Raw genomic sequence first — 12,195 nt, 5'->3', positions numbered from 1 at the left:
TATTCAAAAGCTCTTATGTGCCACACATCAAATTTGTTGCATGTGCTGCTCCAATTGCCAACTGACACACACACGCACACACACACACACATAAAACAAGAAGAGGCGCAGTGGAACAATAAGGCTAACAAGGACAACATTGAGTGAGAAGGCCACACACTAAGCGGTGCTCAGATCTGGCCAAAATTAGCATAAGCGTTAACATTGACGAGCGCTCTGGGTTTGGGGGCACGTTTATTTTGGTTGTGCGTGTGCTTGTGTGTGTGTGTGTTTGGGGCCAAGTCAAGCATTTGGCACTGCATTAAATACACAACATTATGCATATATATTTGTGAGGATAACACAAGCTAGTCCCAAAACTGAAGCCCCCTACATCAGACCCTGATATCTTATACAATCAACACACTACAATATTTTGGATAATATATATGTGTGTGTGTGTGTGTATGAGTGTGTGTATTTGGCATGACAAAAGTCATATAGACTGCAGCAGCCCGAATGTCCCTTGTTGTGTATTCATGCAGGATATCAAGCCCACACACACACACACACACACACACACACATAGGAGTGACATGCGGGGGCATTGTCTAATGTGAAAAGCAAATAAAAATGGGCGAACGACAGATGTGAATGGGTTTCGAGCTGCGACGGACTTAATGTGCGCTTGTGCGTAGAAAATTTAGAATTTACATTTATATTTCTCGCAACAACAGCAACAAATATGCGACACATGGCAATTGAGGCTATAAGTCAGAGTAAAAAAAAAAAGCAGCAAAAAACCAAAAACCAAAAGCTAAACAAACTATCTAAGGAAGACGCCTACAAACTATCAAATACTCTTACACACAGTTTCTGGAAACTATAAAATAATATAATTAGATGATAAATAAATAAATACATAAAAATATGAGTACGTCGAAATGTCGGAGTTTATCATTTTAAAATTTCAAAAAATGTATTCAACCAAGCTCTAGCTTTATATTTCGCATCTCTTTATCATAGCCAAAAACTAATTTTTGATGTTTCAATTCTTATTTTAAGTTATCATTAAAATAGTCTGCAGATTGTAGCTAAGATTTTGGTATACACTTGCAACAAACAAAATTCGCCATTAGAATGCCGGGTAATATATATATATGTACTTCGAGTTCTCTTTGTAACTCAAAATATATATTTATTCTAATTTCAGCAATATTTCTTGCCTTAAGCACATTTTAAGACCAATTTTATAAGTATCTATGTTAGACTAGCTGCACATAAGGTTTATGGTAGTGTGTAGCTTACTGGACTTTATGTCACACGCATTTCCATAACTTCGAGTGTGTGCGTGCTGTGTGTGTTTGTGTGTGTGCTTGGGATAAGCAATGCAAGGCAAAGCGAAACTAAAGCCAAATCATTGAGACTACCATGGCGCATCATTTATTCATCACGCACATTCAGAATGAAAGCCGGGCAATGCTCATATATTATATCCACAGCCACAGCCCCCCCTAACTGCCCAAATGTCCATTGTGTGATTCGGTCAATCATGAAAATGGTCATAAATATACTTTGTGTGTGTGTTGTTGCTGTTGCTGTGGCCGGCCTTATGGGTGCTGTTTTCAGTTCGATATCAAAGTTCAGGCCATGCTAAAAGTACAAATGTCTAAAGTGCGGAAGTTTCTTCATCTTTCTTTTTTTTAGCCACATACAAAGTCACCCCAATCAGCGTGTGTGTGTGTGGGTGGGTGTATGTGTGTGCGTGTGATTTATTTAGGTTTATCTTTGAGGTTTTCCAACAGAATGTCAAGCCGTAAAGCTCTAAATAAAACGCCGGCATTGCCATCTTGAGACTCTTTTTGCATGCGCTTAATTATTTAAATATGCTTTGCAAATTGTTTTCTCAAGGTCTCCGACAATCGATTGTTGAATGATAAATCAGAGCAAGCATAAAGATAAAGAGGATGCCAAAGGTTAAATACCCTGGCAAACAAACATCTGAGAGTAAAGCTTAAAAGAAAAGGAGCTCACTTATTGGATGATGATTTTAACAGGAGCTTAATGATATTTTGGCAAGATGTTGATAGACTTTTTTTCAAAAAGAAGACACTTCGATCTAACAGAAATCATGGGGCGAACTTTATGAGAAACTTATTTGTTTCTCTCAATCGCAAGAGAGTAAGCTTCGTATCCCTATAAGTTCTGCTTGCCAGCTTAGATAGGACTTTATTTCAAAGCCTCTAGCCTTTGTAAACCCATAAACAATCCCCTCCATAGTTCAATATACAAATTCAGTACACAGTTAAAAAATAGCACACAATGGGAGAACAATTTGTTTCCCTTATTTGTTTACCTGCGCGCGTTCGCCTTGTTTGCACTGTGTAAATAGAATATAAATGGGGCCAGGCATCTGAATTTTATCGCGAAAAACAGAATTAAAATGAAAAAAAAAAATGAAAATAAAATAAGAGAAATGAAAAGAAGGAAACTCAGTTCCAGTTCCAGTTCCAGTTTCTTCACCTGTCAGCTTCGCTGCCTTTTTGCCATTGCCATTTTCTTGGCCCAAAGCAGATGTAATTATTTTTAATGAGCACCTGCAGAAATTACACATCAAACATGTTGTGGGCTGCCGGGGGCGGGAACGGTGGCGTTGGCGTTGGCCAACTTGTTTATGGCTGGAATGCGTATGTATGTGGGTCGAGGCGGCAGTGTCTGGCTGGAGCGGGCAGCCAAAGGAAATGCTGCTGGCAACTTTCTTAAAGCCAAGCAAATTACAAAATGTTCACGTTGACCAAACAACAAAATTTAAATGTCAAACGAATCGAAGCCAAGGCATCGGCTAAATGACTTCGTAAACGACCTTAAGGACTATAAATAAAAAGAAGTAAAAGTTAACTGGTTGAGAGTAATCGACTAGGAAATACCCTCGAGGTGCTCTTAGAATCAGTCTAGCTTAATACATTTGCACAATAAGCTGCGACCGTGCTTCTTCTTCTCTTTTCTCTATAGTATATATGATTAATGTTGTCTTAATTAACTTCGTAGCTTATCGATCTTTAGGAAATTTCTGGGGCTTAAGTAAGATATACTTAAGTATGTGCATACCAAAGCGCAAGGCTCAAGCAATTAAGGTAGGCATTTTTCTCCGTTTCGGTGGGAATGAGGGGGGATCGAAGAAGTGAAAAATTAATAATCTCTATATACTACATAAGAAACTGCATACCAAGTTTGGTCTATCTAGTTCTTATCTTTTTCGAAAATTGCTTAAGAAGCTTAGCTGAGAGAAGATATTGCTAATAATGATATATACGCTCTTTGTTAAGAAGAGTGTAGATTTCACATTTTTAGCCTATAGCTCTTATAGTTCGTCATATTAACGAGTTCAGCCTGAAGCACAGCCAGGCCAACCTGTCTAGATTGAATCAGCTCGTCGTTCTGACCGAGATGGATAAAGGACAGATATATGTTATGGGCTTGGTGATGCACAAAACCATTATGCCCTTTTATACGTTTTCAATGGCTTTCAATAAATAACTAAAACTGAGACAATTTAAGGGCAAAGGGCTACACACACACACATGCATGTATATATACATATATAGGCTCCTGCCAGTGTATGTGTGCGCACTAATTTAAGACTTGTGTTTTAATTAAAAAGGGACAATATATTTGCATGAAAGCGCAGATGGCAGCAGGTCATAAGGCAGCAGAGGACAACATCAGCAACAGCAGCTACAGCCCCAGGAGCACAGCAGTGCGCAATCAGGCACAGACACACACACATATACACAAAAATTAAAAGGACAAATCGATAAAAAAATAATAATAAAAAGAAAATGGATTTTCATAAAAATGCGTTTCAATCAAATGGGACACTGGACAGGGATGAGCCGGTGGAAAGGAGGCGACACGTTGCGTAAGCGAAACGTGCGGAATGACGATGTTGCCCCTTGCCTGACGTCTGGCGATGAATCATGCAGCCAGTTGGCGCCAAATGCCAAAACAATGCAAGCCAAGCGAACCAGCAACAACGAATTTATGATTAACAAGCAGGAGGGGTAGTCACATGTAACGAAAATCAAGCGATTACTTCGCAGTAATTACGTACTGAAGGCGTATACGCTGCGTATACGCAATGTTACAAGTGAAACCCCAGCCACAGCACACAAAACATGACCACGCACGTGAGCGGGGGCGGTTGTGGGTGGCAGGAGTTGGGGCAGGGAATAACATTTGAAGTTTAGTCGAGGGGCAGAAATAAATTTATTTGCGTGTCAGACTAAAATGCGAAGCATGGAAACAATAAAATGCCAAACGTGGAGAATGAGCTGAGGCGAGCAAAAGGAAAATACGGCAAGGAAAAGCATAAGACATGTGCGTGTGTATGTGGGTGTGTGTTAGTGTATGTGTGTGTGGGGTTGCTGCAATTAGTATAAAGCATTGTTGCTGGCAGCGCTAAAAGGATGGAATTAGCTAATAACTTATGTAAATGTTGCTGCAGCTGCTGGAGTAGGTTAAGAAAGAGGGGAAGGGTGAAATGGGGGTAGGGTTAAGGGAAGCCAAAGGTTGCCAATAAACCGAATGGAAAATTGAGATTTCGGCATGTTTTGAATAACTGACTTAATTAATTCAAAACAATTCAAACAGTGATTGAAAAATTAAGAAAAAAATAAATACTTATATTATAAAACTGTTTGATTGACCGATTGATTGATTGAAGATCTATATAATATAGTGCGATATTGATAAGATTAAGGTAACATAATGATTAATGGCATGATTTACAGTGTAAAATACTTAGATGAGTAAACATATGATATAATTACTTTCCACTTAACTGTCTTTACCAAACAACAAAACATTCATTCATCTATGTATCTGAAAGCTTATGAATTCTTAACTCTTTAGTTTCTTATTTTCACTATCCCTCTATCAACCCTCATTTCCTACCCCTTTGTTCCCTTCTCTTTCCATAATAATTTCGCCGGTCGTCTTTTGCTCTAGTTATTTGATATTTATTTCAATTTTATTTATTTAGACGTCGCAAAAGGCGACGCAACAGCGGCAAATGTTGGCAATATAGCAAAAAGCATTAAGAGAGCAACAACAACAACAACAAAATAAACAACAACCACAACTATTACAACAACAAGAACAACAATAACTGGCAACACTTGCGCCACAAGATGCGTTGCCAAAACCAAAAAAAAAGGCAACTTTTTTTTTTGGGGGTGTCTTGAAAAAGTTGAAAGCTGCCACCCGCAAACGAAATTTTTTGAAAGCCAGAGTTGCCAGCTGGTGCCAGGGCTGAACAAGAGGTAGCCGGGGCAGGGGAAGCCGGGGGGGGTGGTTGTGTGTTGCTAAAAGGCCAAATAAAGGTGTTGCAAATGTGTGTTGCAAACTACTTAAAGTGCCAGGCAAACTATTTGCCGAAGCATTTTGTATATCAGTTGTTACAGTTGTTGTGTGTGTGAGAGTGTGTGAGTGTGAGAGAGAGAGAGTGTGTAAGTGTGTGTGTGTGTGAGGCTGAGCAGATCGAACAAAGTTGTCCCATTTTTTTTGCTGTTGCTCGCAAACTGCTCGGCAAAGTGATAATGCGCACAAAGTAAAAGTAGCTGCAACAACGCGACGCGCAACAAACCAGCTGTAAGGCTTTTACACTAAACAACAAAGTTAAGCCAGGCAGCAGCAAACGCAACAGCCCTGAGAAGTTTTATGACTAACACCAACAGTCAACTCGCTGTGTGTGTGTGTGTGTGCTGCAAAATGTTGCACAATCCGCACGTGCAACACGGCGTATGCACAACGTGTGGAGCGCAACGAAATAGCAGCAGGAATATATAAGTCGAGGTCGAGCTGAAATAAATGCCAAATATCAGGGCATAAATATGAAAAAGCTGAAGATATATTTAAACAAAAACAAAAGCAATCTGCGGTAAGTTATGGATTTGGTATAAATGCTGAGCAAGTGCATGAAGAGCAATAAAAAATGTTATAAATAATAGTGTCAGGAGATTTTCTTATAGCATTTATGTATTATAGAGTATAAGATTAGAAGGCCTGGAATGCCTTGATTTATTATTTCCTTGGACCAGGCCGTACATATCTCTAGGTTGGCCGATATTATAGGACTATATTATATAAAGCTGCCAAAGAATTCTAGAAGTTTATACAGATTAAGAATCTTTTATAAATAAGAATGTTCAGCGTACCCCCCAGTCGTGCATCCCCGACATGAGCATTCTAACGTGTTTTTTTTTTGTCACAACACCTTGACCAATCTAGGCAAGTGCGTGCTTCTACTATTAAGCTTCTTACAAATAGGAACATTTAAAAAAATTGGTTTACTGTGGAACATCGCACATCTGTTATATTTATACAAAGATATTTAATCTTCTACACTCCTGAGAAAACGATTCTTTTTCTCGTTTTTACTTGAGCAAACTGTGGCAAGGGGTATATTTGTTTCTCCCATGCTTGTATTAAATCAAATCAAATAATAGGTATCAAGGAGCTAACAGCTAGGAGCCCACCTTTTCTCAAATCTTAATCAAATAAAATATGAGTCGAGCAGTTTGCAAATTTCAAAGTATTCTATACAAATTTCGAACAATTTCTAGCTTGCAACTCTGAGAACTGCATCTATGAATTTCTTTGCCAAATTTGCAAAGTTCTAATAGGTCAAAGAGCTGCAAGATTATGGAACGATGAAAGGCAGCAAGTTGCAAGTTTGCGTTACAAATGGCACTTAAAGCCGAAATGGCGTCGCCAACACTCAGCATGGACACTGCTCGAATATGGCGAGGGGCGTGCAGAAGAGAGAGAGGGGGGACACTCAGCATGGACACTGTGCGGGTTAAGGTTCGCTGTTCGAGTGGCGCTTAAGATTGATTTATGTAAATGATTTGCCATACTTTGCGTTACATAATAAATAGCACTAAGGGAGAACGTGGCCGAGGCGCGGAGGTAAACGTGCTGAGCGTGAAACGCGGACGTAAAGTGAACCACTGTCAGGAAACTAATAAAAAAAAAAGAAGAGGAGAAAACAAGTAAGATTGCTTAGCCGGTGTTATACGACTCCAAAATACCCTGTATTTAGTCTAAGCTGCCATTCTTTCATATCCTTTCAATCCTTTCATACATATGTACATCAAAGTATACGCAGGCACGAAGGGCTTGTGTTTCGTTTTGCCTCGTCTCGAGCAATGGGGAATACGTGTTTATAAACTTCGGAGCTTATAGTCTGATCTTTATATGATTTTCAGTGCTTAAATTTGACAACCAACTATGGGCATATTCCAAAGCCAGAGGCTATACTTCCAGGATGTTTTTCATTTCAATCTTACGAGGATTGGTATTAGGTATCCGAAAAGTGAGATAAGTTGTGCATACAAAGAGCGAAACTATACATCAAATTTCGTCTCTGCAGCTCTTATAATCTTCAAATATTTCATATTTTCAGCCTCTGGTTCACTTATAGTTGTCAAGCTCGAAGCGTACATACAGATGTATCCAGTTTCTTTCAGCTCAATATGATGAAAGCAATATTTACTTGAAGAAAGAATAGAACCCATCCATGCCCAAAACTAATATAGCCTTTTTGTTTACGCATTTTGAATGAATACAGGGTATATAAAGTAAAAGACAGCAAGAACAAAAGGCGTTGCGATAGAAACGATAAGACGAACGGACTACTGCATTTGCCTAGCTGCCAGGCTGTTGCCTGTTCTCTTCTGGCTGACTGACGTTAACTTTTCTTTTCTGTTTTTTTTTTTTTTTTGCATGCCACTTAAGAGCAACCAGCGTGAGAAAGAGTGACAGGGGAGTTGAGAGTGGAGAAAAGACAAAGCGCAAGAGGCAGACGAATGATATATTGCTGATTTGCGTGGCTGACGTGTTACTCGCTGGCAATTCAATGTGCATATATCAAGTGCAGACGAATATTCGAACCGATGCGCCACACTCGAAGAGCTTATATGCATAAATATACGCATACGCCGCGTTAAACTTGACAAATGGCCAAAAATAAGAAAACATAGAACTGTATAGATGTGTAAGCGGGCGTGGCATTTTGTTAGCTCTGTTGACACTTGATTTAAGTCCATAACAAAATGTTACGCATATCGCAAATTAGAAAGCTCCCGGCTAATGGCGCGCATCAAACTCGACTGCAACTGCGTGCCACATGGCTCCGACCAGTCTTTCCCACAGCGCAAAACTTCAATATGAAAATTGCATAACTGCAGTGCGGAGCTGCACTCACGACACACACACACACACATACACACGCACTTGGTGCACTTGAGGGTCTGCGACTCTCCGAGCAAAACTCGCATCGACGGCCATATTAAAGTTTTATGTGAGCTGTAAGCTACACACCACTAATGCCACACACACTCACACACATGCACTAACAAGCAACACCCTTCGTATATATATATGTATATATTTTTCCATTTTGGCATTTTGTTTGGTTTTCAGCTTTTCGTTGGTTGCAAACAACGCTCCAAAAATCTAAAATTGTTTGCCACGTGCAGTAAAATTTTTGATGTTTGTATATTCTGTGCCTGAAACTAACAACAAATTGTTGTGTTGCCAGCTTTTTTGGGAAGAGGCGTGGCGCCGCCCTACATATTTTCCCGGTCAGGCTGCTCAATTGCATTTGCCTGTCAACAGTCAAGAGCGGGGCGGCTGCGAGAGACGCCTGCGAAAGCATGATCAAAACCTGAATAGCTGCCATGGGAGCCAGAATTGTGGCAAATGTCTGCTACGGTCATTGTTTCCATTAATCCGATACAAAAGCTGCACAAAATTCGAAATTTGCACTGCCTTTACCATATTCTGTACATGCATTTTTGCCAATATTCAGCAAAAATTCAATATTTAAGCCCTGTTTGCTTTAAAAAAAAAAGTTGTTATATCACGGCAAAACGGAAGGCAGCCGCTGCCTATTCGAAACTCAATCAATTTCTGGTTGAATGTTGCACGTTTGCTTTTCTGATTTTGCTTCTCAATTTTGTTCATTTTATTCTTAAACATTTTCGAGTTTTTGTTGTGGTATTACGCCTTTTAAACGTCAAAACTAGCCGAGACCTAAATGAATAACAGGCATGAAGGTCATCTTGCTTTTGCTCTTTAGATTTATTCTCTTTTCAATTTATTTCCTTAGTTTTGTCATAATTCTTGTCAAATTAAAAAAAAAAAAGAGAATTCCTTAAAAACTTTATTTTTTAATTTTTAATTAGTAACAGTTTAAGACGAAAATATCCCAAGTCTAGATTCAAATCTGTTGCTAGACTTTTAATTTCCATAACTCACTTAATTGTCACGATTGATACCATTTTAATTATGGCTACGTTCACTAAATTATTTTAGAGTCGAATTGAATGAAACAAATAAAATTAAACCCTCATATTTATGCGAACAATCTGAAGCTGGCACTCAAACTCTTAACCCCACTAAAATACCTAGCAGAACATTAGCTACCTTTTAGTTAAAATTGGCAACATTTATATAAAATGTGCTCTGAATGTTTTCAGTCTTCTGTGCCATTAATTTGTGGCCCACCCTGCGGCAACTTGCGCCAATGTTTTTTTTTTTTGTTTTTGGCATGCAAAATACAATCAACCCACACTTGAGCCCATTTCACAGTCCGAACCTCAGTTGGCAGCACAATGGCTCAGCTTGAATGGCTCTTAAACTAACACACACTGCATTTGGCTATCTGTGCGGGTGGCGGCTAAAAATATGTTCTATGTATATACTTGAGCAGGGTTTCAGGGAGCACTCTAAAAATAAGTGAAGTCGCCTTATTTGTTGCTGCTTTTTATCATGATTGATACACTAAATTAAGGCTAATTGCAGAAAAATATGAGGTGCACATGTTACCAGCTCTCGGGGTTGGGGCGCACATTATGGCCAAGCATAAGGGTATATGCTGTGTGTGTATACCAGGAAACTGGCAACACGAATACGGATACGGAAACGGGCATGGACATGGACATGGACACTCAGTCGGCCTGTGCCTCAGCCTGGGTCTGGGCCAGAAACTGGCGCCAACATTTTGCGCTTGGCGCAGACATTAAAATGCTTAAAATATCGATTTGTTGGGCAGCAATGAAATGCCGCCCAGGTTGGCTTGCCTACCCAACAAAAGAGCCAAAAAAGCAACAGTCTGCCACTTAAAAGGGAAAAAGGCATAACAAGTTGCCAGTGCGACAGGGCAACAACGAATGCGTGATACTCTAACAAGGACATTTTTTGAAGAGCAAACGATAAAATGAGCGTCGGACTAGCAAGTGAGAGGTCGCCGGCTCAAATTGTAGTAGAAATTGTTAATTTTTTTATTTGTTTAACTTGATATTAATAAATAAAAAACAATGGGAAATTAATTGGTATTGAGAGTTATTATACTACAATAATAATTTTTATAATTTTTTCCAGTTTTAAAAAAGCTTAAATAAATATTCTTAAAGGCCGAAAAAGTACTGACAATTTATGTAGTATATTTTAAAGAATTCAATACATAGAAACCCTTATTGGCTTAAGCCCCAATAGACTAATAATACTCCCCTTCGATTATATAACAAGGGTCAATAAAACAGTTAACGCCCTTAAAAAACAAGACCCAATCAAAGTGGAAAGGGTAGTGGCAGAGCAAAGCACATAGTCATTGCCCCCTGCGCGTTACGTAGTTAATAACACAGTCATTATATCCTTTAGAAGCGTGTAAGGACTGTAGCATAAAAAACTGGAGCTACAGAACAATGGCCGCTATCTATCTTTGTATATGTGTGCGAGCCTGTCTGCACGTGTGCGTGTGTGTGTGTAAGTGTTTGCGATATGCAAATGTGTTCGTATAGGTAGACATTTATAGACCAGAAGTTTGGTCGAATGTACATCAGGTTGCGGTGTATGCGCATACCCCGCATGGTTGCCTTGGTTTTTATTTACTTGGGGCGCTGCCTATCTGTTTTTCTTTTAGGTAATTTTTTTTTTGAATTTTTTACTTTTAACATTTTTTACCATTCGTTTTTTATTTCAACAGCTACAAAAGACAAACAGCAGCTGCAAAAAAATGTGAACGATTCATATCATGGACGAAAGAACAGTTCAGTTCTGATTTTCCGCAACGTTATTGCTGTAATATGAAACAATTTTAACACTCTCTCCTCTCTCACCTCCCTCTCTCTCCCTTCCTCCCTTTCTCTCTGTAATATATCAACTTTTGTACAATTTGGTTGTGCTTTCTGGTTTTATTCTGCGTGCAGTTTTGGCCGCATATTTTCCGGGTCTGTTATTGTTTTGCTTCATTTGACATGCAACCGGAACCCATTCAATGTTTGTGCAGGGAAATTAAAAACAAGGTAGGTTCAGTGGGATTAGGCAAACCATGAATGTTCCATGCTGTTCGTTGTTTGATTTGGTTTCATTTGATTTTCGTTTCGAGTTCTTCTAAAGGCCCCAAACATGTTCAGATTTACACGATAACGAATAGTTTTCAAAGGCTGTGTAAATAGCCAGGGCGTGTTTGGATAGGATCTGCATAAACTAAACTAAGACAGAATTGAATGAGATTGGAGGTAGAGAAAGAGAGAAAAAGAACGTGAGCTAACTAAATGTTGAAAACTATTTAAGTATTGCCAAATGAAAAAACATTTTTTAAGGGCCACTTGAATTTATGAAAATCGCATAGAGAGGCGGTTTTGTATAAGAGGCGATAGGGCGACCGGGTAAATTATGAAGAGAGAATTAGACAAAGATATAAAGAACAATGAAGAGAAAGAAGCCGAGTTTGTCAAACAGGTAGTAAGAGAAAATAGGACTGAAAGCTGTTTGATTCTTACCCTAAACAAAACAAAACTTTCGAAATTGTTTCAACCACATTTTGCCCACTTGTTTGTCCTTAGATAAAGCTAATTCGACGCTCTAATATTTGCCTCAAATAGCAGTTTACCTCAACTCACAAATCCCATGCCAATAACCGGCAAGACTCCAAAGCCATCAGTCAACAAGAATGTAGCGCTGCTGCCACGCCCCCAAGTCCACAAGCCCGACTAAGTCTCGCTCGCTTAGTTACGAAAACCACATCAGGCAAATATGTAAATAACTTTTAAGAAATTAAGCACACAGGCCCAAAACAAGCAGCCAGCAGCGATGCCTAAGCCCGGCAAAGTTGAGCATTCGACTTGAGTTGCGGTAGACACGGGAGCA

At 39.2% G+C, this 12,195-nt stretch overlaps 1 protein-coding gene across 2 annotated transcripts in view; it reads right to left on the bottom strand.

The window, feature by feature from the left end:
• The window catches only part of LOC115767135 (bromodomain-containing protein DDB_G0270170), a 43,937-nt gene that overhangs the window by 12,877 nt on the left and 18,865 nt on the right, over positions 1-12,195 (bottom strand). The gene's annotated exons all lie outside the window — the stretch shown is intronic.

This window comes from Drosophila novamexicana, unplaced genomic scaffold, assembly GCF_003285875.2.
Source record: "Drosophila novamexicana strain 15010-1031.04,08,12 unplaced genomic scaffold, DnovRS2.1 tig00001340-arrow-arrow-pilon, whole genome shotgun sequence".
Classification (NCBI taxonomy): domain Eukaryota; kingdom Metazoa; phylum Arthropoda; class Insecta; order Diptera; family Drosophilidae; genus Drosophila; species Drosophila novamexicana.
Note: the sequence above shows the minus strand (reverse complement) of the source record. Positions and strands in the feature narration are given on the sequence as shown.